The 26,300-nt window shown below is 41.7% G+C and overlaps 1 long non-coding RNA gene across 1 annotated transcript in view; it reads left to right on the forward strand.

Annotated features, from left to right (window-relative positions):
* Positions 1-25,772, forward strand: part of LOC108435691 — a 44,073-nt gene extending 18,301 nt beyond the window's left edge. The window contains exons 2-3 of the long non-coding RNA XR_001858460.2: positions 25,127-25,271; positions 25,356-25,772. This is a non-coding gene — a long non-coding RNA (uncharacterized LOC108435691). The remainder of the gene's footprint in view (positions 1-25,126; positions 25,272-25,355) is intronic.
* Positions 25,773-26,300: the final 528 nt, after the last annotated feature.

Here is a 26,300-nt window from a genome sequence, read left to right on the forward strand (position 1 = left end):
TTTACATCTAAGGTGAGATGACCATAAAACACTTGGTGTTCAGGCAGAGCAAAAGTTTTTATGGAACTGCAGAGATTATACAACCCCCTCATTTCCAGAGACGGACGTAACCAGCCTGTTCTAAATAAACATGATTTGCTGTCAGTCAGAACCATTTCTGGTATTTGCGGTGGATGCCGCCCATCACTCAGTTCCACTCTGAAATCATATCAGATTTTAAGCTCTTTGAAGAACTTAAGACTAAAGTCTGCGAAGGGCTTGATTCAAGTATGACTAAAGCTCCTGGCGGCAGTTCCAAAAATCCCTCAGACCAGAGAGAGTCAAAGAAACACGGTGTTCACCACCCAGTAAAATCCCCTTTGAATGAACTCTTGCAGTTCACTGAAGTGTAGGTGTTGGTTCACCACTGGATTTTGCTGTTAACGATACACACAGATGCAATATCTTTCCTCCCCTCAGTTACTGCAAATCCATCTCGGAGAGACACAATTAATTCAATACAGAGCTTCAAGCTATTGGTTTCATCACATCCAGTGGTGGACAGTAACTGAGTAACTGAGTAACTGAGTAAATGTAATTGGTTTCTGTACTTTAGTATTTTTGGTGTATCTGTACTGAAGTTTTTCCATTCTGGGCGACTTTTTCCTTTCACTCCACTACATTTCAGAGTCTAATATCTGACTTTTTCCTCCTACATTTTGAGAAATCTGTGGTTCCTTTTGGTTTCTGTGTATAAAAACGTAACATGTCAAAACGAAAGAAGCACAAAGCCAGAGCACCAATCAGGGCCCAGCGGTCACTTTGTTTAGAGCTGGTTTTGACCTGTTGGTCATACCGACCCAGTGCAGCACGCGGTTCAACGTCAGCGCAGCAGCGTAAAACTTTGAGAGAGTCTGTTCAACATAAATGATGAACTAACCTAACTTTGTGTAAATAGAGCTCAATATAGAAATATGTCCACATATGCAGTCGAGACTGACGCGGCTTTTTTCTGAATTTCTACAAACACCATTTCATTTTATAGTAAATGAGTTTGGGCTGGTTTATGTTTATGAACAGACGCCTACAGATCAACATAGTAAAGGAGCTCATCTGTGATCCTGAGTTTAAAGCCAGTTTTTATTCAACTTAAACTTGGAACTAAGTTGTAAATAAATCTGAAACTGAAGCTTTGCTTGTGTGTAAAAAGTGATTTCAGAGCCACTCGGTTCTCCCTGATGGAAACTGTTTACCTTCAGTGTTTTGTGCTTCTGATCATTTTAATAGACGTCAGCGTCACTAATTAATGACGTTCTATTAAAAGACTGGTTTACCAAGAGAGACGGGGGAGGACTTTCACCTGAAATGAGTTCATGAAGCCAGTCTGGTTATAAAAATGATAACAGGACATCAGAGCCAGAATTACTCTTTTAGTACTTTTACTTTATACTTAAGTACATTTGAAGGGAAATACTTTAGTACTTTTACTCAAGTGGAGGTCTAAAGGGAGGAACTTCTACTTTTACTGGAGGAATATTTTACCTTGGGGGTCTCGACTTTAACTGAAGTACATGATTTGTGTACTTTATCCAGCGCTGATCACATCATGCCCACTTTGTCATTTCAAATACACTTGGCCAGTTATTGCGCCTACCTTGTACCTACATTCATTGGCCATTTTATCACACCTACATTTAGAGATCACATGTGTCAGGATCCAGTCCTTGTGAACCAAAACCCTGCAGATATCAGCTCGCCGCCTCATTAAACACACCTGATTTGGCTCATCAGCTAATTAGCAAGGCCTTCATGAACTGAATTCATGACGTTAGGTGAGGGTAAACACTAATCTTCAGCAATTTGCCTGGAAGTTCCCCACATGCCTGTTATTGAGCATTCTCACAGACGGTCACCTATTGGCCATTGGTCCAGTACAGAAGGTTTCAGTTTTATAGTTTTTGGTGCCCGCTGAAGATAAATGCCAATATGACCAACTTATACTCAGTCTTTGGTAACACTTGCAGCAGCAACCAATGACAATTTAGCAAATCTTTTACTCTTCCAGGTGAGGATAAAATTACTAGGCACTATTGCACCTCTAATACATGCGCCTGACTGTAAACTGCACTCTCAGAAATAAAGGTAGGAAACTGTCACTGGGAAATAAATAAATAAATATATAAATAAAAAATACTTTCAGTCAGGGAACATAACTGAACCATAATCCACTGAAAGTATATTTTCTAAGCTGTACTGATTCCACACACCCCGCCTCGCCTCCAGGCTTCTTATTTTACTGTTCTGTTTTAAAACATTCGGTTATGAAAAGGTGTGTAAATGCACTTTTCCAGTGGGAGAAACTTGCATAAGGTTCACAATCGAACCTTAAAACCACTGTTGACTTTTTATGACTTTGTTATGTAACAATAAACACATGATAACACAGCACAGTCAACCGCAAGAACTTTCACTTTTTGGTCACCAAATTGCCACCAAATCTTATCCAGTGGCACCCGCTTCTCACACTGGGGCTGAATCTCAAATGGCTCCTTGCTCCCTACATAGTGCACTACATAGGAGTTTAAATACTGGGTCCTGCAGCCCAACGGTGCAAACTGTAGCTAGGGAATAGTCATTTAGGGCTCGGACACATCTACACTCAATAAGTGATGCACTGTTTGGCTGTAGAGGCTAGAATTTCTTTTCCTTCTTTGCTAGAACGCTATTTAGTGAGTATGGAGCCGTTTGGGATTCGGCCTGGGTTTGACGCGACTTCTGACAAACAAAACAAATGTGTAATCCATTCGAATGACAATTTTAGATTTATTAGATTTATGCTGTTTTGCAGTAAATCACACCGTGAGTGCATTCATTCTAGTCTGTGATATTAATGATGGAGTTGTTTAGGCTGTTGGCTCTTTTAGCCTCTTAGCTAGCTGACCAGATTTGTTAACCAAAATAAGTTGCCAGCCCCTCAGTTTAAACAAATTGCGAGCAGCAGGAGAGCCAAAGATGATTCCATTAAGGGGATTTTTTCATGCCGTGGTGCAGTAATAAATCGCTGTTATGAGGCGGTCAAAGGTGTGTGTGTGTGTGGGTGTGGGTGGGTGTGTGAGTCGTGGCTTAGCCAATCAGATTTTACAACCACAACTATCTGTTTTATAACATTTTGTTTTTTGTGGTTTTACGTCGTAATATGTGAATCCCAGGGCAAAAGAGAAAACACAAGAAAAATGGGTAACACTTTATTTGAAGGCTACCTACATAAGGGCTTCATAACACATTCATAAGCACTGAATAATGTGTTTATGAAGCATTACTTGAACATTTATTAAGTGCTTATGTCGGTTCTCGCAACCTGACATAGGATGTTTTATGAAATAAATGATATTGTACTGACATAATAAGAATAAACGTTGAACATATTTACAGCACTAAACATTTTAAACCCTATACATAATTACATCAATCATCTTATCCACGCCATGGAGGGAAGAGGGGGTGGTTTCCAGGCATATTTCACCTGATATCAGTACAATGTCGTCTTAAGAATGCTGACATAAACAGTTATGTATAGTGTTTTAAATGTTTAGTGCTGTAAATATGTTCAACATTTATTCTTATTATGTCAGTACAATGTCATTTATTTCATAAAACATCTATGTCAGGTTGCGAGAACTGACATAAGCACTTAATAAATGTTCAAGTAGTGCTTCATAAACACATTATTCAGTGCTTATGAAAGCGTCATGAAGTCCTTATGTAGGTAGCCTTCAAATAGTGTTACCGAAAAATGTAGGACATGGAGCCTTTAAACTAACAAACACACACAGGCAACAATTCAAACTGACCGATTATACTTTATTTTAATGTTAAAATAAATGTTTGCTGCTCAAATAAAAGGCTTGGTCTCATTTTCTCAGATGCCTTTTGCACAGTACTATATACTGAGGGAAAACTCGGACATCACAATGACGGACCTCAAAAGGATAAAGTGTACAAAACAGTTCATCAAGGACAGTTCATTCCATTTGCAGCTTCTGTTATCCAGGTTTGATTGTATAATAGTAGTGGCTGAGGCTTTTAATCGAAGGCTATGAGCAGAGAAAGTGGCCGGCCTGCCCCGGTCAATATTAATCAGATTCTACCCCCCTACCTTTCCACCTAATAAGCTACGTGAGAGGGTGATGTGTGTTCAGAACCTGTCTGAATCTGCCCGAGCATCGTCAGGCCAAGAGAAGGACAAAGGAGAGATGCTACCATCAAGATTGCCATGAAGCTGTTTAATAGATATGCATGCCTTAAAGATCTGACCAGGTCACATTTGATTGAAGTTAGATCATGTGAAATAAGCTTTAAAGGGCCCATATCATATGTTTTTCATGTCATTGGCACAAATGTATTCACTCACCCATCCAAATCACTGAATTCAGGTGTTCCAATCACTTCCATGGCCACAGGTGTATAAAGCCGAGCCCCTAGGCCTGCAGACTGCTTCTACAGACATTAGTGAAAGAATGGGTCGCTCTCAGGAGCTCAGTGAATTCCAGCGTGGTACCGTGAATGGACGCCACCTGTGCAGCAAGTCCAGTTGTGAAATTTCCTCACTACTAAATATTCCACAGTCAACTGTCAGTGGGATTATAACAAAGTGGAAGCGATTGGGAACGACAGCAACTCAGCCACGAAGTGGTCGGCCACGTAAAATGACAGAGCGGGGTCAGCGGATGCTGAGGGGCATAGTGCGCAGAGGTCACCGACTTTCTTCAGAGTCAATCACTACAGACCTCCAAACTTCATGTGGCCTTCAGATCAGCTCAAGAACAGCGTAGAGAGCTTCATGGAATGGGTTTCCATGGCTGAGCAGCTGCATCCAAGCCTTACATCACCAAGCGCAATGCAAAGCGTGGAATGCAGTGGTGTAAAGTGCCGCCACTGGACTCTAGAGCAGTGGAGACGAGTTCTCTGGAGTGACCAATCACGCTTCTCCATCTGGAAATCTGATGGATGAGTCTGGGTTTGGCAGTTGCCAGGAGACGGTACTTGTCTGACTGCATTGTGCCGAGTGTAAAGTTTGGTGGAGGGGGGATCATTGTGTAGGGGTTGTTTTTCAGGAGTTGGGCTCGGCCCCTTAGTTCCAGTGAAAGGAACTCTTAAAGCTTCAGCACCAAGAGATTTTGGACAATTTGATGCTCCCAACATTGTGGGAACAGTTTGGGGAGTTTGGCCCCTTCCTGTTCCAACATGACTGCGCACCAGTGCACAAAGCAGGTCCATAAAGACACGAATGAGTGAGCTTGGTTTGGAAGAACTTGACTGGCCTGCACAGAGTCCTGACCTCAACCCGACAGAACACCTTAGGGATGAATTAGAGCGGAGACTGTGCGCCTTCTCGTCCAACATCAGTGTCTGACCTCACAGATGTGCTTCTGGATGAACGGTCAGAAATTCCCATAAACACACTCCTAACCCTTGAGGAAAGCCTTCCCAGAAGAGCTGAAGCTGTTATAGCTGCAAAGGGTGGGCCGACATCATATTAAACCCTATGGATTAATAACAGGACGTCAGTGTAGTTCATATGTGTGAAGGCAGGCGAGTGAATACTTTTGGAAATATAGTTCATATCAAATGAAGGTATTTAAACACAAGCTTTACTCAAGCTTTGTTCCAGTCCTCTCTAGGGCTGCCAGACAGACACACAGACATTATGCAATGCAGCCTTCTTGGATAAACTCAGCTGATTCTCTCTACACTCCTTTACAGTGCTTTGAAATCTAATATTGAACTAAACCAGTGTTAAGACATTAATTTGCAGGTTACATGAATCAAACATCGTGTCACACATCCCTCCGGCTAGATTCCTTTTTCCAGAATTCCTTGGGAGACCATGGAACAGTGGAACCTCTACAATCCAACACTCGCCGCTCTTAAATACCCGAGTACAGATCTCTTTCTTTCTCTCTCTCCCTCTCCATCATGTGAATAGATCTAGTCTAGTACATGATTGCTGTCGGAGCAAAACCTTGTATCTCCTTTTTTGTCATTTTTCAGTTTTTGACTTAATTGAAAATGCTTGTTGCCCTTTACGTTGTGTGTAAATTACATGAAACAAGAAACATCCCAAAATGACTTGGAAAACCATCTGCTTCCATTGACTTGCATTAACAGTAAAGTAGTTTTTCTTCCTTCTCCTGTAAAGTTGCTATTTTGGAGATACAAGGTTTTGTTCTGACAGCAGCGATATAGTCCCAGGTTCTAGATTGGTAATTTTGTGAGGTATTGCTTCTCCTGGTGGAGCTACTGAGTGTTTTGGTACATTTGTTTTGCCTGCTCATCTGTTTATCTGACTGGCTTTGGACTTCCTGACTTTGCCTTTTTGCCTCTCCGCTTTTTTTAATCTGATCTTGTTTTTGTCATGTTTGTCATTTTTGGATCTGACCGTTCTTACCAGCAAGCATCATTCAGATAGTTTTAATCTCCTTGTATCACTAAGATTTTGAATAATTTAATATAACCATGGATCCTGCCAGTTCCTAGAAGAGGATGCGCTCAGCTGTGCCACCATTCCAGTAAACAGCTTCCCACAGCCATACTGATCTACAAGCAGGCAACATCAACCACAGCTTCCAAATAAAGATACGAAGGAATAGTTCATGTAATCAGAGGTGTTGGTGATTCGCACCAAATTGATGTTATCTGAGTCCTGATTGTGTTATTGTCTGCGATCTATCCAGATATCTATAGTTTACTTGTAGTTACCATCAACTACACCATAAAACATCATGATGGCAAAAATGAATAACAGCTGCCTGTCTGTGTTTGATGGTATTAATCAGTGAGTGTTTGATGCTGAGATTTTCGTTGGGAGTGACAAGGATGGACAAGATTAGAAATGAGCAGATCAGAGGGACGGTGAAGGTGGAGCAGTTTGGAGATAAAGCCAGAGAGGCCAGGTTGAGATGGTTTGGACATGTGTTGAGGAGGAATAGTGGATATATTGGGCAAAGAATGTTGGAGATGGAGCTGCCGGGTAGAAGGAGAAGAGGTAGACCTCAGAGAAGGTTTATGGATGTAGTGAAGGTGGACATGGAGATGGTTGGTGTGAAAGTAGAGGAGGCAGTGGATATGGCAAGATGGAGGCAGATGATCCGCTCAGCCGAAAGAAGAAGAAGAAGAATCAGTGAGTGTGTTTACATAGTCAATCTGATCATAATCAGATTTCTGCAGTTATCTGATTATCCAGATGGTCATGTAAACACACTCCGATTTCTTAGGTCGGAGTATATCTGATAAAGAAGCTGGATTTTAGCTCGGTAATCAGATTTCTCAGTGCATGTAAACTCGTACTCTGATTTCTTTCGGGTTTCTCAGTCTGTGAAACAGTCATGTGCGAAAACAGACTGCGGTACCAGAAATAAGCGAGCAGTTGGCTGAAACCAGATACATGCTTGATGAAATGAAGGATATAAACATATGTAGGCAGCACGTTAAGCCTCATACATAGCTTGTCTCAGTTCTCCAGCGTTTCTTCTGAAATAAAGAGTATAAATAGTGAGTTTGTCCTCTTTGCTGCAGTAACAGCTTCTTCTCGTTCTGGGAAGGCTTTACATGTTAGAACATCGCTGTGAGGATTGGATTGCATTCAGTATGGATCTCTCTGACTCGTCCCAAAGGCATTGGGTGGAGCTCCATCACTCCCAAGAATACAGCTCCATAGCCCAGTGCTGGGAGGGGCTTGACACCCCTCTAGTCAATATTCATATTAAAATACATCAACATAAATATATGTTCATATTTTCAGATAAAGGGGCAGGTGTTTTTTTTTTTTTTTAGGCATGGCATGAAGTTTTACATTATGTTTACGTTACGCCTTCGGTGAGTTTACTGTCTGACTCCTGTACACCCAGAGTTTCCCCGTTATCTGGCTACTCAAGTGCATGTAAACGCGTTTATCGGATTACTGACAAAATCTGATTTTCTGCAGTTATGGGATTATAAAGTGCATGTAAACACATGTAGTGTAGCTTTTCTGTGTGGGATCTAGATAGATCCAGCTGAGCGCACTCTCCCACTGGTTAGGACTTCAGGAGTTGCACTGAAGGCCTAACCTGTTGATTAACCATTAACACAATTAGGACGTGACCAATCAGTCAATTGATTTACAGTGAGTGGAACTATAGTTCCTCTATGCCTTCTGGAATCTCAGGTGGTGAGGGTTAGGAGCCTCATTCTGTACTGAAAAAATGCTCCACAGAGGTCAAATATATGATCACGTGTCAAATAAAACTAGCTTTAAATGTCTGTTTAATCTGGAACAACCTAAAAATTTCCATGTGCACCAACAGTAGAAGACCTCTACTAGTCACGGCTCACCACTGAGCTCTGCACTGGAGCTATGATGTTAATGTGGCTTATTTTTCTCAGGAACAGAACATTATAGCCACCGTTTAGCATGATGCAAACTGCATGCCTACATTATCACATAATTGCTGAATTGCTGTTGAACTGTTAAGCAGTCGTAGTCTTGCTTATGTGGTTTCTGACCCTTTACAACTGTTTTCTATAAAAATAAACAAAGGTACAACACATAAAAACACTAGTGGCAGTTTTTGTCTATTTTACGGGCAGAGCTGGAGATCGAGGTGATGTCCTTTACTGGACTGCAAATGATTCAGTCCTACTATTCACATGAATTTCCCCTCCACCTATGGACATGTCTATATCAGCCAATAGCTGTTTCAAGGCACCCGAATGCATTTTCTGTATATTTTGTAATTCAGTTAGCTGAGATGAGGTTATTCTATTGATTACTTGTTCTTACTGTTAAATGGCTTGGCTAACAGCTTGGTGAAATAGCCCTCTGGTCCTACAGGCAAACAAAACCACCCACGCAGAGCTGGATGATGAGAGATCCAGCCTCCTGTCTTAAGGACGTTAAAGACCTGGATACCTTAGGAACTGAACCTTTGTTTAGAGCCTGAGCCTTTGCCCTTGCTGTCTGCCATCACGAGGGTAATGGAGATAAGCCATCCATCAGTGCTGCCCCTCACACTCATTAAAGGGAGCAGGTCCTGCCCCTCCGCGAAGGGAGGGTGCGCACAAGCTGACACAAGAGCTTGACTGTAAGGCAACTCAGTCTAATGGGATCGTACCCCTGCCCACCTTATACTTAAGCTTTTTCCAAAAAAAAAAACCTAAATAAATAGCGTTTCTGTAAAGAAATGTCCACCAGGGGGTGCTATAGTGAAGTCGAGACTGGCATAATTGCCTCTCGTTGCTCACCCACAGTTGAGCAGCGGGTACTTTTATGGCCTGGTATCAAATATGCCTCAGAGCTGATTTCTCCATGTTGACGATGAATCACATCTGATCAGCTTCTGTCTGGCAACCATGAACAACTGAAGTCCTATTAGCAGTTATATGTGCATCCTGGGTGCTGTTATTGATTATTATGTCATCTAACGCTTTAAAATTTATTAGCGACACTGATTGCCTGGTAACGTCATTTCTTTGTGTGCTTAGAGAGGCACACTGTGCAAACATTCCCACTTTTTCAAATAATTTCCATTTAAAATGGACATTAAGTGCAAGTAATTCATTTATCAGCAGAAGTAAAAGAGACAACACTAAATATGTCAAATTAATCTGTGTTTTATTTGGTGGTGGTGATGTTAGTGTGTGTTGTGCTGGTCTGAGTGGATCAGACAGCAGTGCTGCTGAGTTTTTAAACACCTCAGTGTCGCTGCTGGACCGAGAACCAAAATATCCAACCAACAGCGTCCTGTGGGCAGCGTCCTGTGACCACTGATGAAGGACTAGAGGATGACCAACACAAACTGTGCAGCAGCAGATGAGCTGTCGTCTATGACTCTACATCTACAAGGTGGACCAACGAGGTAGGAGTGTCTAATAGAGTGGACAGTGAGTGGACACAGTGTTTAAAAACTGTCTGATCCACTCTAACCAGTACAACACACACTAACACACCACCACGACGTCAGTGTTACTGCAGTGCTGAGAATGATCCACCACCCAAACAGTACCTGCTCTGTGAGGGTCCATGGGGGTCCTGACCACTGAAGAACAGGGTAGCAAAGTATCAGAGAAACAGATGGACTACAGTCTGTAACTGTAGAACTACAAAGACCAGCTATACAGTAAGTGCGAAGTGTGTGGACACAAGGTAGCTGTATTTAATGAAGAGGCCAGTATTATAATGTATTATATAATATATGTATGATGTAATATTAAAGAAACTTACTGCCCAGATAAATAAGTGCCTAAGACTTTTTCAAGGCACTAAATGTCTGAATGTAAAACCTTTACAAGAGACGGAAAAATGTTCATAGTTTTTAATGTAAGTTTTTATTCCAGGTCATTCTGGACCGTTTCTATTGGTCATTAAATGTTCACACGTTGTAAAGGGCAGCTGGCATTTTCCCCTGGAGTAAAACAACCTGAAACAATGAAGAAATAAAGGAACAACAGTGTTGAGTCTGTACAGTCTCTTCATGAAAGAAGCTTTTTTCCATGTATAATACACGTCTAGAAGGTGATTAAACTCTTTTTCACCAGACATAAAAGAGCATATTTAACATGTTTCTGCTTTTAAGTTCAGGCGTCTGTTCTGGAAAAGATGCAGCTATGATTAATTTAGCTCTCCCTCTCCGGCTGTTCCAGGTGTGTCACATTCCTCAAGGGACAAATCGCCTCTATTCCTTCCTCTTCAGGGGGTCTTCTTCCATTCCCAACACCACCCCCCACCCCCACCCCCCACCCCAAGTCACTGATTAGACCCATCCTGGTTTCACAGCCTACTTATTATTACACTCCTCCAGATATAGAGACATGCTCCAATAAGCCCTCAGTGGGAGGAAATGGGACTTCTTTTGCATTTTAACAACCCGCGGTCAGTTTCTTATGATTGCTTTTAGAGGCGAGAGAAAGAAAGGAAAACACGACGAGCCACTGACTCACAAACAGAGAAGCGCACGGCCCCAGTGCGGCACACACCTGACCGGGATTCTATCGGAAAAGAGCGCGGACGCTGTGAGGAAATATTTATGGATTCCAGGCAGAGAATAATTTAGATGATTGACACAATACCGGTGGAGTAGTCATATAGTCTTTCAATAAAAAGGGTAATTGTATCTCTTCTTTCCCAGGGTGTTTAAACTCAGTCGATAACTCCGGCATCAGGCTCAAAGCTGGAGAAGGCCAAAGGCAAGCCACTTAAAACAACATTAAGTGGATAATAATAGAAGCGCCGTCTCCTATCAAATCATCCGACAACAAAAGACCTTAATGGACCACCAAAACAGAGACCATGCCTCGGTACGCAGTGGGCCGCTATGTAGGCAGCAAGTTAAGCCTCAGACACGAAGCCTGTCTCCAGTATTTCTTATAAAAATGAAGGGGATTAATAGTGAATTTGCCCCTCTTTGCTGCAGTAACAGCCTCTGCTCTTCTGGGAAGGCTTCTAGACGTTGGAACATTGCTGTGAGAATTTGATTGAGCGCTAGTGAGGTCAGGTACTGATGCTGGACGATCAGTTCTCCAAAGGTTTTGGATGGAGCTCCATCACAGCTCCACTGCTTCACAGCCCAGTGCTAGGGGGATTCATACCCCTCTAGTCAAAAGGCTGCTTCAGAGCATCCCATTGGTCAATGCTGAAGATGCGCAGGTGAATGCCAGCAATGGGTGTACCTGAATTCATTCATTAGCAGCCCTGTCTGAATACTTCTGGGCAATTCATTATTGTCAAATAGCAAGCTGGCTAACTTGCACTAGTTTTCACTGGTGTCTGTCTGACTTATCTTATGTCTGGCTAGTTGGAGGGTCAAGGTGGTCAAGGTGGTTGACCAGTTGGACATCTAGCTGGACTAAGCCAGAGCAAACCCTTTGCTGGTCAGTTGGTTAGAGTGGTTAACCTAGAGTGGTTAAGCTTGGTCAAGCCAGTTGTGATCGTAGACCAGCTACACCTCCTAATTCACACAAAAATACACCCAGGTTAACCCACATTGACCATTGTAGCCAACTTGGACTGCTTGATAACTATTTTAAACATGCTTAGCTTGGCTGCTAACCTGGCTCAGTTATCATGAAGCTTGTTGAAGTTCAAATGTAGGTCAGTGGCTAACTAGTTAGTTTAAACCTACCTATGAAACCAGCAGCTTAATGGAAGCTACACAAAACATATCTTTGTTGGGTTGAAGGGTAAAATGTTATTTGGACGTTGACTGTAATGCATTTATCTTCAAGTAAAAGAAACATTTCGTATCTCGTATCTCCAAAATGGTAACTTTACAGGAGAAGGAAAAAACCTACTTAACTTTTAATGTAAGTCAATGGAACCCGATGTCTTTCCAAGTCATTTTGTGCTGTTTGTTTTGGTGTGTTCATCTTGAAATCTACACATAATATAAACGGTAATGGGTATTTTCAAATTATGCCAAAAACTGAAAAACGACAAAATTGAGATATAAGGTTTTGTTCCAACAGCAGCGATATAACATTGTATTTATTTAATACAATTAATTGAAAGATTTTCACCACACACACACACACACACACACACACACACACACACACACACACACATAAACACTAACACACACACAAACACTAACACACCTTCTAAGCTGCGGGAGCCTATCCCAGCTGTCCTTGGGCGAAAGGCAGGATACACCTTGGACAGGTTGCCAGTCCATCACAGGGCAGACAGACACGTTCACTCACACCTAGGGGCAATTTAGCATTTCCAAACTGCCTGACTGCATGTCTTTGGACTGTGGGGCGAAACTGGAGAACCTGGAGGAAACCCACGCAGACATGGGGAGAACCCTGGTCGCCTGGACGGGGACTCGAACCCAGGCCCTCCTTGCTGTGCGGCAACAGCGCCACCCACCACATCACCGTGCCGCCCTTTCACTATACAGTAATGTATTATTTAGATTTTCTTCAGCTCTTTTCATTTTATTCAACTAGGCCAGGTGGCAGAGCCCAAAACTCGCTCATTAGCTAATAGCAGAGTTGAGTATAGAGCACAGTGATGTAATCTCTCTCTCTCACTGGAATGCTTCAGCAGCTGTTTCATAAGGCCTGAGTTAAAATGCCTCCAACACAGACAGAGCTGCTTACGTGGGCAGCGGGGAACAAGGCAGTTTCTTCGGCAGCGCACCTACAGCCAGCTTGACTTCAAGTTTGAGTTCACACAGGCCGAGCTTGTTTAACAAAGGAGAATATTGAAATCGGTGTAGGTTTTTGCACAGTCGGAGTCGCCGTAATAGCTAAATGTCAACGCGGAGAAACCTAATGACATCCGCACAATGGAGCACTTTCCTCCAGAGGCCTGATTAAGAGAGCGGAAGAGAGATCGTCCTACGGTTTCCGGCACACAGCCCTGTTCGAAATTAAGGCAAACGTTGCGTTCGAGTGTCGTCGCCGTCATCATCAGGTAGTGAGAGAGGGGTGTCTGCGCTTTGACTGCGGCAAGAATGATAACGAGACGGCAAGGCAGTGGCAGGCTGACTTGTCAGGTGCTCCTCATTTGAGCTCTGGTGTCAGAAAAAGCTGAGAGTTTGACCGGCTGGTCTGCTCCCTGTGACAAAGTCGTTACTGCACATATCATTATGTTCCACTTCATTTAACTTCATGGCAGCTGTGTGGTTGGTTTTGGTGGGGGGGAGGGGAGGTTGTTTCAGCATCATTATAAAGTTAAGATATTTCAGCAAGTCAAGGCTTTCTGTAACATGCCTGTGTGTGCTGTCAAGAAACTCGCATACGGCTGTCATGCAACTTGGTGTTTAACTATGTAGGAAAATGCTGGACTGGAACAAAGTTTTGAGCTGTGGGTTGTTATAATAATACAAAAATGAAGCCAGCAGGTAGTTTAATTCATGCACTTTCAGGAGAAACACTGGTTTCACGCTGAAGTCTCCCATCGGTTATTAGTATTAATGTACTTAAATAGTAGTTTGAGGGTTTTATTAGTAAGAAAAATGGTTCTATATAGAACCTTTTTGAAAAGGGTTCTATATTGCACCAAAAGAAGTTCTTCTACTGTCACAAGCTTGACACCCATAGAAGAACAATAGAAGAACCCTTTTAGGTGCTATATAGAGCTCTTCTTCAAAAAGGTCTGATGCAGAACCATATGGAGCACATTCTCCATCAATCTGAAGAACCCTTTCATGATTCATGAACAGTATGTGTTGTATATGGTTCTATTTAGAACATTTGTGAAAGGGGTTCTTCTACTGTTACAAGCTTGACATCCTAACAATAGAAGAACCCTTTTAGGTGCTCTATAGAGCTCTTCTTCAAAAAGGTCCGATGCAGAACCATATGGAGCACATTCTCCATCAATCTGAAGAACCCTTTCATGATGTAAGAACAGTATGTGCTGTATGTGGTTCTATAAAGATCCATATTGCACCAAAAAGAGTTCTTCTACTGTTACAAGCTAGACACCATAGCAATAGAAGAACCCTTTTTAAAAACCATCAATCTGAGGAACCCTTTCATGATGCAAGAGGAGGCAACTTGTTCCTTGAGTGTTAATGGTTTCATACAGAACCATTGTCTTTACTAAAGAACCATTGAAGAACCATCTTTTTCAGTGTGTAATGAGTGTGGTTACCTAAAGTAAATTATTACAGATTACTAATTGCAACTATCATACATTCATGGGGTTACTATACTGATTAATCCTGAAAAGTCATTTCACCACTTCACTTCTCAGTTGTACCCTATAGTCACTTTACTTGGAAAGACATGGCCAATCACAGTAAGAATAATATGAAAGGTTTCTTACTGCCGCTGCCCACACACCCAGTAATGCAGACTGAAATTGTGAACAGCTGATGCTCTTTGAAAACTGAGAAACTAGAAGTGGTCCTAAAAACGGCTGCATTTTTATGGATAAAATGTAAAGCTTACAGAGCTGTTCTTGAATTAAAACGGTGTCTGGTCTGTCTACATGAGATTGGGTCTCTTTCCTCTTCAGCACAAGGGATCTTGTGCTTCCCACGCTTGCACTGCTCATTCACAGATAAATGCTGTACAGCCAGCTGATGCAGGTAGCACACATGCACAAATTGGCTCATGACCAATAAAAGTTCACTGTTTACTGCTGTACGAAGTGGCTGGCATTCAGCCCGATGAAAGCCTGCTGTTATAATACAAAGTCCCTAGACCCCAGCAGTGAGAAGTGTCCCATCTCACATCTCCCATCTCTTTGTTCAACTCCGCTAACTGTCACTATCGTGATGAGTGTCCAGATTCATATTCTACTCAAACTCAGACACCATGGTGATAAGTATTCTGGTTCTCAGGTTACTCAAACTCCACTATTGCTGTGAGAAGTGTCCTGACGCTTAGCGAAGTTAAACTCCCCTACCACAGTCAAAGGTGTTCTGGGTCATGGCCCAGTCACACTCCACTACTGCAGTGAGAAGTGTCCCGGTTCGCAGCTAGATTAAACTCCCCTACCACAGTCCAAAGTGTCCAGGTTTGCGGTGCAGTCAAACTCCACCACTAATTCGGGGAGAAGTGTCCCGGTTCACTGCGAATTTAAACTCCTAGACCACAGTCAGAAGTGTCCTGGTCATGGCCCAGTCAAACTCCCCTACCACAGTCGAGTGTCCCTACTTGCGGCCCAGTCAAACTCCCCTACCACAGTCGAGTGTCCCTACTTGCGGCCCAGTCAAACTCCCCTACCACAGTAAAGTGTCCCACATGCGGCCCAGTCAAACTCCCCTACCACAGTAAAGTGTCCCCACTTGTGGCCCAGTCAAACTCCACAACTTCAGTGAGAAGTGTCCCAGCCTGCAGGCAAGTTAAACTACCCCACCATAGTCAAGTGTCCCAGCTCACAGCCTAGTCAAACTTGCCACAAACAAAAAAGCCTGATGTAAATTGTGCACAGTGTTCTTACACTGGAAAACACACAAACACAAAGCAGCCTTCAGCTTAGCTTAGTTAAAATAAAGTACATATTTGGTTAATTCTTACTTTGGCCTGTTATTCTGCAATACATTTTGTTCGCTTGGTTCATGACCATGATGACTAATACAGAAGGGTAATTATTCTAAACAGTAGTTTTCTTGTAAGTGTGAGTGTAAAGCTGGTGTAAGGAAATGAATAATGCCATGAAAAACTGATTTTCAGGTTTGCAGCCATCCTTTTAATAGAAGAGTAAACAAGGGATAACAGGCAAGTGGTTGATGTACACTCACCAGCCACTTTATTAGGTACACCTGTTCAATTGCTTGTTAACACAAAAAGCTAATAAACCAATCACATGGCCACATTTAGGCCTGTAGAGGTGGTCAAGACGACTTGCTGAAGTGCAGGCCGAGCATCAGAACGGGGAAGAAAGGGGATTTAAGGGGCTTTGAACGTGGCGTGGTTGTTGGTGCCAGACGGGCTGGTCTGAGTATTTCAGAAACTGCTGATCTGCTGGGATTTTCACGCACAACCATCTCTAGGGTTTACAGAGAACGGTCCGAAAAAGAGGAAATATCCAATGAGCGGTCAGTCGTGTGGACGAAAATGCCTTGTTGATGTGAGAGGTCAGAGGAGAATGGACAGACTGGTTCCAGATGATAGAAAGGCAACAGGAACTCAAATAACCAACCAAAATTTCTTTTTGAAAGTCTGCCATGAAGAATTAAGGCAGTTCTGAAGGCAAAAGGGGGTCCAACCTTTTACTAGCAAGTTATACCTAATAAAGTGGCCGGTGGGTGTATATGAGTCATTTTTGCACATTATGCATGATACAAAGATTGGATTTCAGTCCGTCTAACTGGAGACACATGAAGTGTGTGAAATATCTAGGTGTAAATGGGCAGTTGCCATATGAGATGACACACTGGATGTGTAATGAATATTAGCCTGGTCTCCTGCCTTGACTCCATCATCTGCCTCCAACTGCATCTTCTATTAGCACCAGTTCTAGCTGAAAATCCTCACTCTCTCTGGACAGACGCCTGGGCCTCATTGACTGGCAGCGCGCTGTCAGTGGCATCAGCGGCGTTTTCTTCTTAGCACCTGACACACGCCTCCATCCTCGCACCCTTTCCATCAGCCTCCTGTCTGTGGACCCGAAGCCGTGGCCCACGCTGTCGCAGCTTGGGGAGCCCTAGGGTCCTGTCGCCTGTGGCTCTCCTCTTGGTCATTCTCCCACTTTGCTCTGCCTCCTCCTCCTTTCCTCATCCGGCCAGGCCAAGCTCCAAAAGCCGCCCTGTAATTAAAAGCAGCACTTTCCATTTTCCTCTTATTGCCGTGTCAGTCAGTTCTGAAGCTGCACCGGACACCTGAGAGCAGCGAGTGATGATGGGGGCGAAGCACTGGGACCGAGATACAGATATGGACATTTATTAGAAATGATAAAGTTTGTGGAACTCACTCCGCTGCGGGCTGTTTGCAGGACACTTCTAACTACTTTCTGCTGCTGTGGATTTCACTTCAAGTGCTCAAACTCTTGCCCTTAAAAACGGCTGCTGATTTGTTTGTGCCGGCTCATGCTGATTGACTCCAGCATTATCCAGGTCTGAAAGGATGTTGGGGGCTATAATTATATGCAAATGAATGGGGTGATACAGTAAGCCTGGGGAGAATAAGCTGCTGTTTGTGACTGTAGAGACAACGTGTTAGTGAATTTGTAGTTCATTCACATTCACAGCTAATTCATTCAAATAAGCATGTCTACAAGCTGAGTAGCAGATGTCTCCTTAAGCTCCATTTTCTTTCTAATTATTGTAATAGATTCAAAAATGTTTCATTCTTTGAAAAATTAGACCTTTTCTTGGGCTTTGAAAATTGAGCAAATTCAATTTTAGGTTTCTCTGTATCTGGTTAGTGATAGACATCATGGGCTGGATACCCAGCGCTAGACTGAAATGTTTTCCAATGATGATTCATATTACAGGTTAGTCCAAGACTAGGCTTAACCCATGTCTGGGAAAGGTGTGCTGGGCCAGAGTGAGACTCGTGTTCAGAGGGGGAGCTGTGTATTTTATTCCTGAAAAAAAGCCAATGTATTGCTAGCTGTGAGCTAATTTAGCACAGAACGCTCCAAATGTGTCTTCATCTAAATTCTTTTTCACATTCATCACTGCATACGTGCTGCAGAGGGATCACCAAGGGAGCTTTTAAATTTGACATTGACGTCACAATGACATAAAATATGCTGCAAGCTATTAGTATCTAGCTAAATTCCTGGTGGCACTTCATAGAAGTCCTCTATATCCTATGAATCCTCCTTTTTTTTTTTTTGCCTTTTGCACCAGGGGTGGCGCTGCACCTCAAAGTGGTGGGGAAAAAGTGTTTCAAAAATAATAGAAGTGTCTGGCTAAGTGACCAAATGCAACTAGGCCACGGACTAAAACTGTCCATGTCATGCTAATGACAAACCTTTCTAAACATATTCAGAGGTGGGCAGTAACTAGTTACATTTACTCAAGTACCTGTACTCGGTGGAAGTCTTAGGCACTCAAGACACATTTTCAAAATCTATTTGTGTAGTTTGTGTTTATTTGCTGAGAGAAGTGTTAATATTTCAATAAAAAAATTATATACACCTGTCTGTCTGTCTGTGTGTGTGTGTGTGTGTGTGTGTGTGAGTATATATGTGTGTGTGTGTGTGTGTGTATATATATATATATATATATATATATATATATATATATATATATATATATATATATATATATATATATATATATATATATATATATAATATTTGCCTTTTGCACCACTGTTTATATAAAATATAAACAGTGATGTTCTGGATGTTGGCGTGTTTGTTTACCCATCTCCAAGCCTCTCCTCCTCGAGGAAGCCCAGTATTATATGTAGTTAAAAAGCAGCTCCTGGTTTGACCAATCAGTGCTCAGTAAATTGAGCTCATGATGTAATTGATGATATTAACGAGTCTCTGTGGCGGCTGTGAAGGTGTCCAGGAAAAATATGGACCCGAGAAATTCTTGTTACTCTTTATTGTTTTTCTGTTTATTTGAATTATGAATACGACTTTATTCTAATGCATATTGTGATAAACTCACTGCTGAGGTCCATTTAAAAAATTGCTTAGATGCCTTAAAACTTTCAACAGCACTGCACATGTACTTAAGTATAATAATGATGGATTTTTAAATTAAATTAAAACATTTTTAAATTTTGAATATACTCTCCTGAGTATATTCAATTCAGATTACTGTTGCTTCTAATAAAGTGAGTTTAGGAATCTTTTTATTTCGTTACGTTTTAGCATTTCGTATTTAGTCACTAATTCCATTTTATGTGTTAAATTTCAATGTTTTGAGGATAATTTTGGGACTGCTTTGTGATTGGTTACATCTCTGACTTTGGAGCTTTGCTTTAGACCAAAGAAATCCCAAAAAGAGAAGAACGGAGTCGCAAAATCTTCAGTTTCTATGCTGAGAAATGCTGGATGTACTAAGAAGTTCCACTGCTGAGTTTTACTCTGCCTATTCATGCTGGTCAGCACTTCATGCAGGTTTGGGAAAGCGGAGGTTTATATGTGCGTCCTGAGCTCATAAAGCGGTGGGGTGTCCGCCCAGTACTTTAAAATGAGGTAGGTCAAATGTCCAATGTGAACCACGTTGGTTCAGTCGGCCTTGTTTTGCACCGTAGCTCATCTTCATGGACACCTCTGCGTAGTTCAGCATTCAGTAGAACGCTGGCTGTTGTGTTAAACGCCACCACATTCATCCTGCTAGTCTTTCTCCACTGCATGAGGCTCATTGGTGATCAGATCATCACAGGTGTATTACAAATATAAGCTTGATTGTGATGTTTGTGGTTTGTATGATGTCTTTGATGTGACCAGTCTAACATTATCCCGGCCCACTGGAATTCCTGGATGCCCAACTCTGGAAACAAGCACTATATGTGTTAGAGAATATTTTACATATTATAGTTGAACTAAGTGACACTCACTGACTAAATATTCAACCTATATAGACCTAAAGACTAAGTATTATCTGGTCAGAGGTGGTTCTGTGGTGGTCTCATTCCAGTGATGAATGGGGTACAGGGGGGCTCATCAATTGTGCACTTACAGTCTGTAACTGTAAACCTGCAAAGTGGACCTATATGGTAGGCGTTTCTAATAAAATGGCCATTAACTATGAATATTGTATGCTATGTATCCATACACACAAGATTATACATCATGTGGCTGTTTCGGAAGAAACCGAACTTTAAATGAACTCCAAAGGAGTATACTGTGGCCAGAATTCCCCAAACAGACCTGCATCTGAAGTAAATTTCCCCAAAGACTTGTACATCATAACAAGCCAATTATGTAGTCCTTGTTAAGCCATTATATTAAAAAAATAAAAATAAAAATAAGACGATGAAGAGTGTGAAGAAGGTCCCTTAGGACTGCGGTTCCTTGATGTTTTTGTTTTGACTCACGTCGCCATGCTTTTTTCTCCGCTTCACAGCCAGCAAATGGCACTTAATGCAGCTCCATTCCTTTGAATAGTCTTCCGGCGAAGGTGCTGAACAGAGAACGGATGCAAACGTACTAACTTGTGACCCTAACTAGTTCGCCATCTGGAGCAAGAGCTAGAAAAGCTCAGTTCACCACACGAGGCCTTGCTTGTAATGGATTTAACAGAGCTCGGCTGCGGCCCTTCAGCGTCCGCTGATTGCCGCTTAGGAACGGAAACCGCAGGGAAAATTCCCGTCCTCCGTTCTCGCTCCTGATCGAGCTCGGTGGGCAAAATGGCCACTTACCTCACCCTGCTCTCGCTCCTGCAGGATTCGGAGTTAAAGTGGTCCAGTAATGTCGCACGCAGCTGGCGAGAGGAGCGAAATAAATAAATAAACGTGTTGGGGAGGGTGAGGGGGAGTAAAAGCCAACACGGAAGATGATATCTCCTTAAGTGTCTCCTTATGCTAGGTGTCCTCTCCCTCCCTCTCTCTCTTTCTCTCGTGTTCTCGCTCACTTTATCTCTTTTCCTCTGTCCTTCGCACCGAGGGGATCAGATCTCTTTTCCTCTCCCCTCGTGTCCTGACAGGAAATTTCACTCCGTGTTGTGAAGTGCTTGTCCTTTGGGTTTGAAATGGAAAAAAAGAGGTTTTGTGAAGGATCAGAGACCACCCACGAGTGAACTGCCAGCGCTACAATCCTTTAAATCCCGATATAAAACACCTGGGCTATGTCCAAATCTGTGTCCTGTTCGCTGTGCAGTGCAGGGAGTCTGTTAGTGCTTTTGGAAAACAGTTTCCTTAAATTTTCTTTTCTTAATTTAAAAATGATGCATAACAGAGGCTCTTAAGGAGAGCTGCCCTGGAGCAGTGTTGGAGCGATTTGAGGAACATTCCCTAATCATGCCTGCTTAATTCAGTGCTATCGGTTCAGTTATACAGCCTCTTTCTATAGCACCCCCTAGTGGCCGTTCCGGAAATGTAATCAGTATTTTTATTTAGTACAATCAAATCAGTGCTGTCAGAACAAAACCTGGTATCTCCAGAATGGCAGCTTTACAGGAGAAGGAAAAAATCTTCTTTACTTGTAATGTAAATCAGTGAAATCAGACTTTTTTTCCAAGCCATTCTGGGTCATTTCTTCAAGTCCATTCACCACGAAATTTACACACAATATAAAAAGCAACAAGCGTTTTCAAATTACGGCAAAAACTTAGAAGCATTGAAAGTGGAGACACGAGGTTTTGTGAAATACAGTATTTGTTCCTGTGATGCTGTAGGACCGGTAAGATATACACTTAGTGATAAAACAAATACATGCGGTGCAAAACATTTTTATTTTTAATTTACTGTAAAAAATCTAATATACTGATGATAATGATATGGAGATATTACACTAACAACAACAATCAGTGTATTATATATTTATACATTTGCAGAGATAGGGAGAGAAAGACAGATGTTTCTAGTCGGCTTTCTGGATGCACCACAGAGCTGCTGCCTCAGTGCTTCTCTGTGAATTAACATAATAAAATTTGACTTATGGTTCTGCTAATTGCTGGCAAGAGGGGTGATGTCCTGAGGATCCTGACATCTCAGTCATGCTAGTGTTGAAGCGTTCTTTGCATCATGAAAGGGTTCTTGAGAATGTGCTATAGATGATTCTGTATAGGTTCTTTTTGAAGAGTTCTATATTGCACCCAAAGTGGTTCTTCTTTCATCACCATGTCAAGAAGAACCCGTTTTCAAAAAGGTTCTATATAGAACCATCTAAAGCACATTCTCCATCAGTCTGAAGACCCCTTTCATGATGCAAACAACCCTTTAATCATGCAAAGGTTTCCTTGAGTGTTCATGGCTTTTTATAGATCCACTGTCTTTACTAAGGAACCCTTGAAGAACCATCATTTTCACGAGTGTACACTCTTAGCAAAGATGGTTCTTTGGTTTGTAATAATAGTGAAACCATTTTGGTGCTGTATAGAACCCTTTTCAGAAAGATTGTACTGTAGATGGTTCTACATAGAATCTTCATCAATTTACAGAACCAATTCATCATGCAATTTAATCATGATACGGGTTCTTTGAGCGTGCATGGATCTGTATAGAACCATTTCTTGACCAATGAGCCCTTGACGAACCATTGTTTTTTAAGGATGTGGGGCATCATCAGATAATGGAGAAACTCCAGGTCTACGTGAGTCAGACAGTAATCAGATTTCAGCTTTACAACCAGCCAATAAACTCACAGAAGACGACGTGACATAAATATAATCTGAAACTGAATCGACTTCATCAAGCAGGTATTTGGTTTCAGCATTGCTCCAGAAATGTTTTGCCACGCTGCTCACTTATTTCCGGCACCGTTGTCTGTTTTTGCACATGCGCACACTGAGAAAACAAAGAACTCCGAGTCAGAGCTCACAGCACTGAAAAATCTGATTGCTGAGCTAAAATCCAGCCTCTTTATCGGGTTTCTTAATCAGATGTCTAGACCTTAGTCTGATCTAAGTATTCAAACTGCGTTGTCTACATGGCCATTTGAATTTCAGATGATTACAGAAATGTGATTATGATCAGGTTATGAGTGCATGTAAACACACTCACTGTTAGATGGTCATCTATGGCAGAACTGGCCAAAAATGAATCCCTTTGGTTCATCTAAAGAAGTTCTGTGGCACTTTTCCACATCTGACTCAATGTAGCTCGACATAAAAGACTTAACAAGCTGCAAATTTCTGCATGAATACTCAGTCTGAGTGTGACAGAACAGATGTTTTATAAGGTTTGGCAGTCAGACTATGTTAGTAAGATGTTTGCATGTTTACCTGAATGGCGAATTCTATTCCATATAATGGTTCTACATGGTGTTCCTGACATTTACATGTAGGGAACTCCTCATTCTACAATCCTTCAATTGAGCAGCAACTGACTGCAGCTGAATAGACGTCGTATGTACGATTTAAATTCTGAAATCAATGTTAAAGTTGATCAGAAAGGTGACGACCACCGCAGTAACAGTGTGCAGGAGCACAATAGCGGCAGAGGTTGTGTGTCCTTTGGGAGGATGACGCAGTAATGCGACACTGACTGTTAGCCATGGTTCAGGCCTTATCTGATGGGACGGATGGGCATGACACAAAGTGCTCATCGTGCTCCATTAAACATCAGCCACACAGCGCTCCATAAAGCCAATTTCAATCAGTCCAGCTCAAACATATACAGGCCTGCACTACAGGCAGCGCACAAGCCCTGTCTTACTCTCCGTCACTGGCTTTAGAAAATGGGATTTACCAGCTGATACTGTGAGAATTATTATGAGCCAAGCGAACTGAAAGAAGTGGAACAATCACATACTGTCAGTAATTATATGCAGTGGCGAACAATGACTGTTAGAGCTAGGCCTTCAGTTCAGATAATAAATAGCACAATGCAGTCATAAAATGAGAAAAATACACCTCAAATATGACGTTAATTTCTTTAAGCACTCATAGGATTCTAGTCATATGTTGCACTAGGCTAAGAGCATTACACATGAATATTTTTTGCCATTCTAGAATAAATATGGTAATTTAAAGCTTGTAAAAGACATTCCATATTTTTTATTTGAAGTTTCCCATGTGTGTTGACATATATTTGATCTTGTATATATCAGTATGTTGTATATTTACAGTGACTCTTTCAGTAAAGAGTCCTGAATAGAGCTGCCACCACTGTTCCTAACAACTAACCCAAATCTGCTTAATCTATGACTTGTATTTACAATCAGTGACGTATCTAGAACCTCCAGAAGGTCTGAAGCAGGGGTCAGCAACATGCAGCTCCAGAGCTTGTTTACTGTCCTGTTGCGGCTCCACAGCTGAATCAGATTTGTAGGTAATAATAAAATAATCCTCCTTACAGTAAAATAAAGCTCTGCTGATCCTTCAACACAATTTAACAGTAAAGGGTCTTAAACGCTGGAGTTCATGTAGAACTGCTGATTCACCATTTAACCCTGAAGATCAGCGCAGACGACTGGTCACTATAGCAACACAGACAACAATCCCGCCTAGCTAGTAGTATCTATTTGTAAGGACTAGTTGTTGCCCCAAACACCACTGAGCAAAGGAAAGCACATTTTACTACACCTCCAGTTCAGTCTTAGAAGTTGGTCTTGCATTTTCTACTTCTGTCTCGATTTGTGTTGATCTTCTCAGCAGGTTACCTGGGCTTATTTTCTTGCTATACCGTGAATTTCATCCCAGTTCTTACAGAAATTGATTGTATTATGTGCTAAAGATTTGTACTTTTCGGCATTCACACTGCCTTCCATCAGAAACAACTCACCAACACCAAATGTCCTCAAACCTGGTCCTCTTCCATGCTTGACCGATGATTGGATGAGTCTTTCACCGTTTCAGGCATTTTATTTTGTCTGGACATTGAATAAATAAAAAAGGTGTTCTCTGATTTCTGCACAGTATCACATGTTCAACAAAATGATATAATAAGGAAGCCATAAAAAGATCTCAGATGGCTGTTATTCCACTCGCAGCAGAACCGATTCACCGCTCTCGTTATAATTCCTACATTTTTACAGCTTCACTAGAAACTCCTCAGATGTCATGTAGGCCGCCTGTTTCTTGTTTATCTTCTCCTCTGTTACATCCTACTCACTATTTTTTTTTTTTTCCTTGACCAGGTCATGGAGAACAGGTCCAGATCCTCCTCACACATGTGCAGCGCTCCTGTAACGTTCTCCAGCTGATCACAGTAGGCTAATCAAACATTAAAGTGCATCTAATTGAAAAAGCTATCCGCCAGCATATGCTCCTCTCCCTGAACAGGTAGGGACTGCTCAATCCGCCATCTGCACTCTAATTGCTAAACTTGTCATTGACGTGGTTATTCTTCATTTTCTCGCCTTTAAGAACAGATGGGTCTTAATTCCAGTCCCCGAACTCCACTTTGAACAGTGCTCTAAATCTGCATATCATGGTGAACGTGATCTCCACTTGGCTTCTTTGGCTTGTTTGTTTGGGCAGAAGGTGGTATTGTACTTTATTTAACGTCTGGCTCAGCTCTACTACTAACTGCACTTTTTTTTTTTTTTTTTACAGTATAAATACTCAGGTGTTTCATCTAGTCTGTTTCTGTATACTGGTGTAAGGCTGTAGTTTAGAGTGCATTTATAGCTGTGAATATCATTACATTTGTTTGTGTGGAGCAAATCGAACCTTAAAGTCAAAGTAATCAGTTACAGTAGAGTGAAATTGAATGTACTGAAGTATAACACATGTCTGTTTTTTTAACCTTTTACATTCACTTAAATACATTAATATATCCTACATTGATGTAACTACTTTCTGGAAGACATTATGATATAAAATGTAGATTTTCTACAATATATGAAAAACATATGAAGCACTTTAAAACACGTATCAAACCAGTCCATAGCTCAACTCCATAGCAGTGGCCGGTTGCACTAACTGTGTGTAAGTTGTAATGTAAGTGTTTACTGAGTTCAGGTTTACGCTACTAAATCAGAACAGGTTGCACCACAAACTAGTTTTAACATTGAGCGTAGTAGTTACTAAATATTTCAACCCCCTTCAGCAGGTTCAAGTTTTCAGGACACCATCAGAAACCATGTAAAGAGCACAAAAAAGACCAAAAACATGACTTTTTGGTCAACGTAACTAAAAACTCAAAGTGCTGTATGCTGGGATTTCACAAAAACGAACACCTTTTGTTCATTTCAGGTTTTATTCTTTCCAGTGGTCATAATTTTAACACTATAAAGTTTGGGCAGTACTATAACTCTACCTATGAGCACAGCCAGTAGCTCACGAGCTGAATGTTATATCATTTAAAAA

Source organism: Pygocentrus nattereri, chromosome 26 (genome assembly GCF_015220715.1).
Source record: "Pygocentrus nattereri isolate fPygNat1 chromosome 26, fPygNat1.pri, whole genome shotgun sequence".
Taxonomy (NCBI): Eukaryota; Metazoa; Chordata; class Actinopteri; order Characiformes; family Serrasalmidae; genus Pygocentrus; species Pygocentrus nattereri.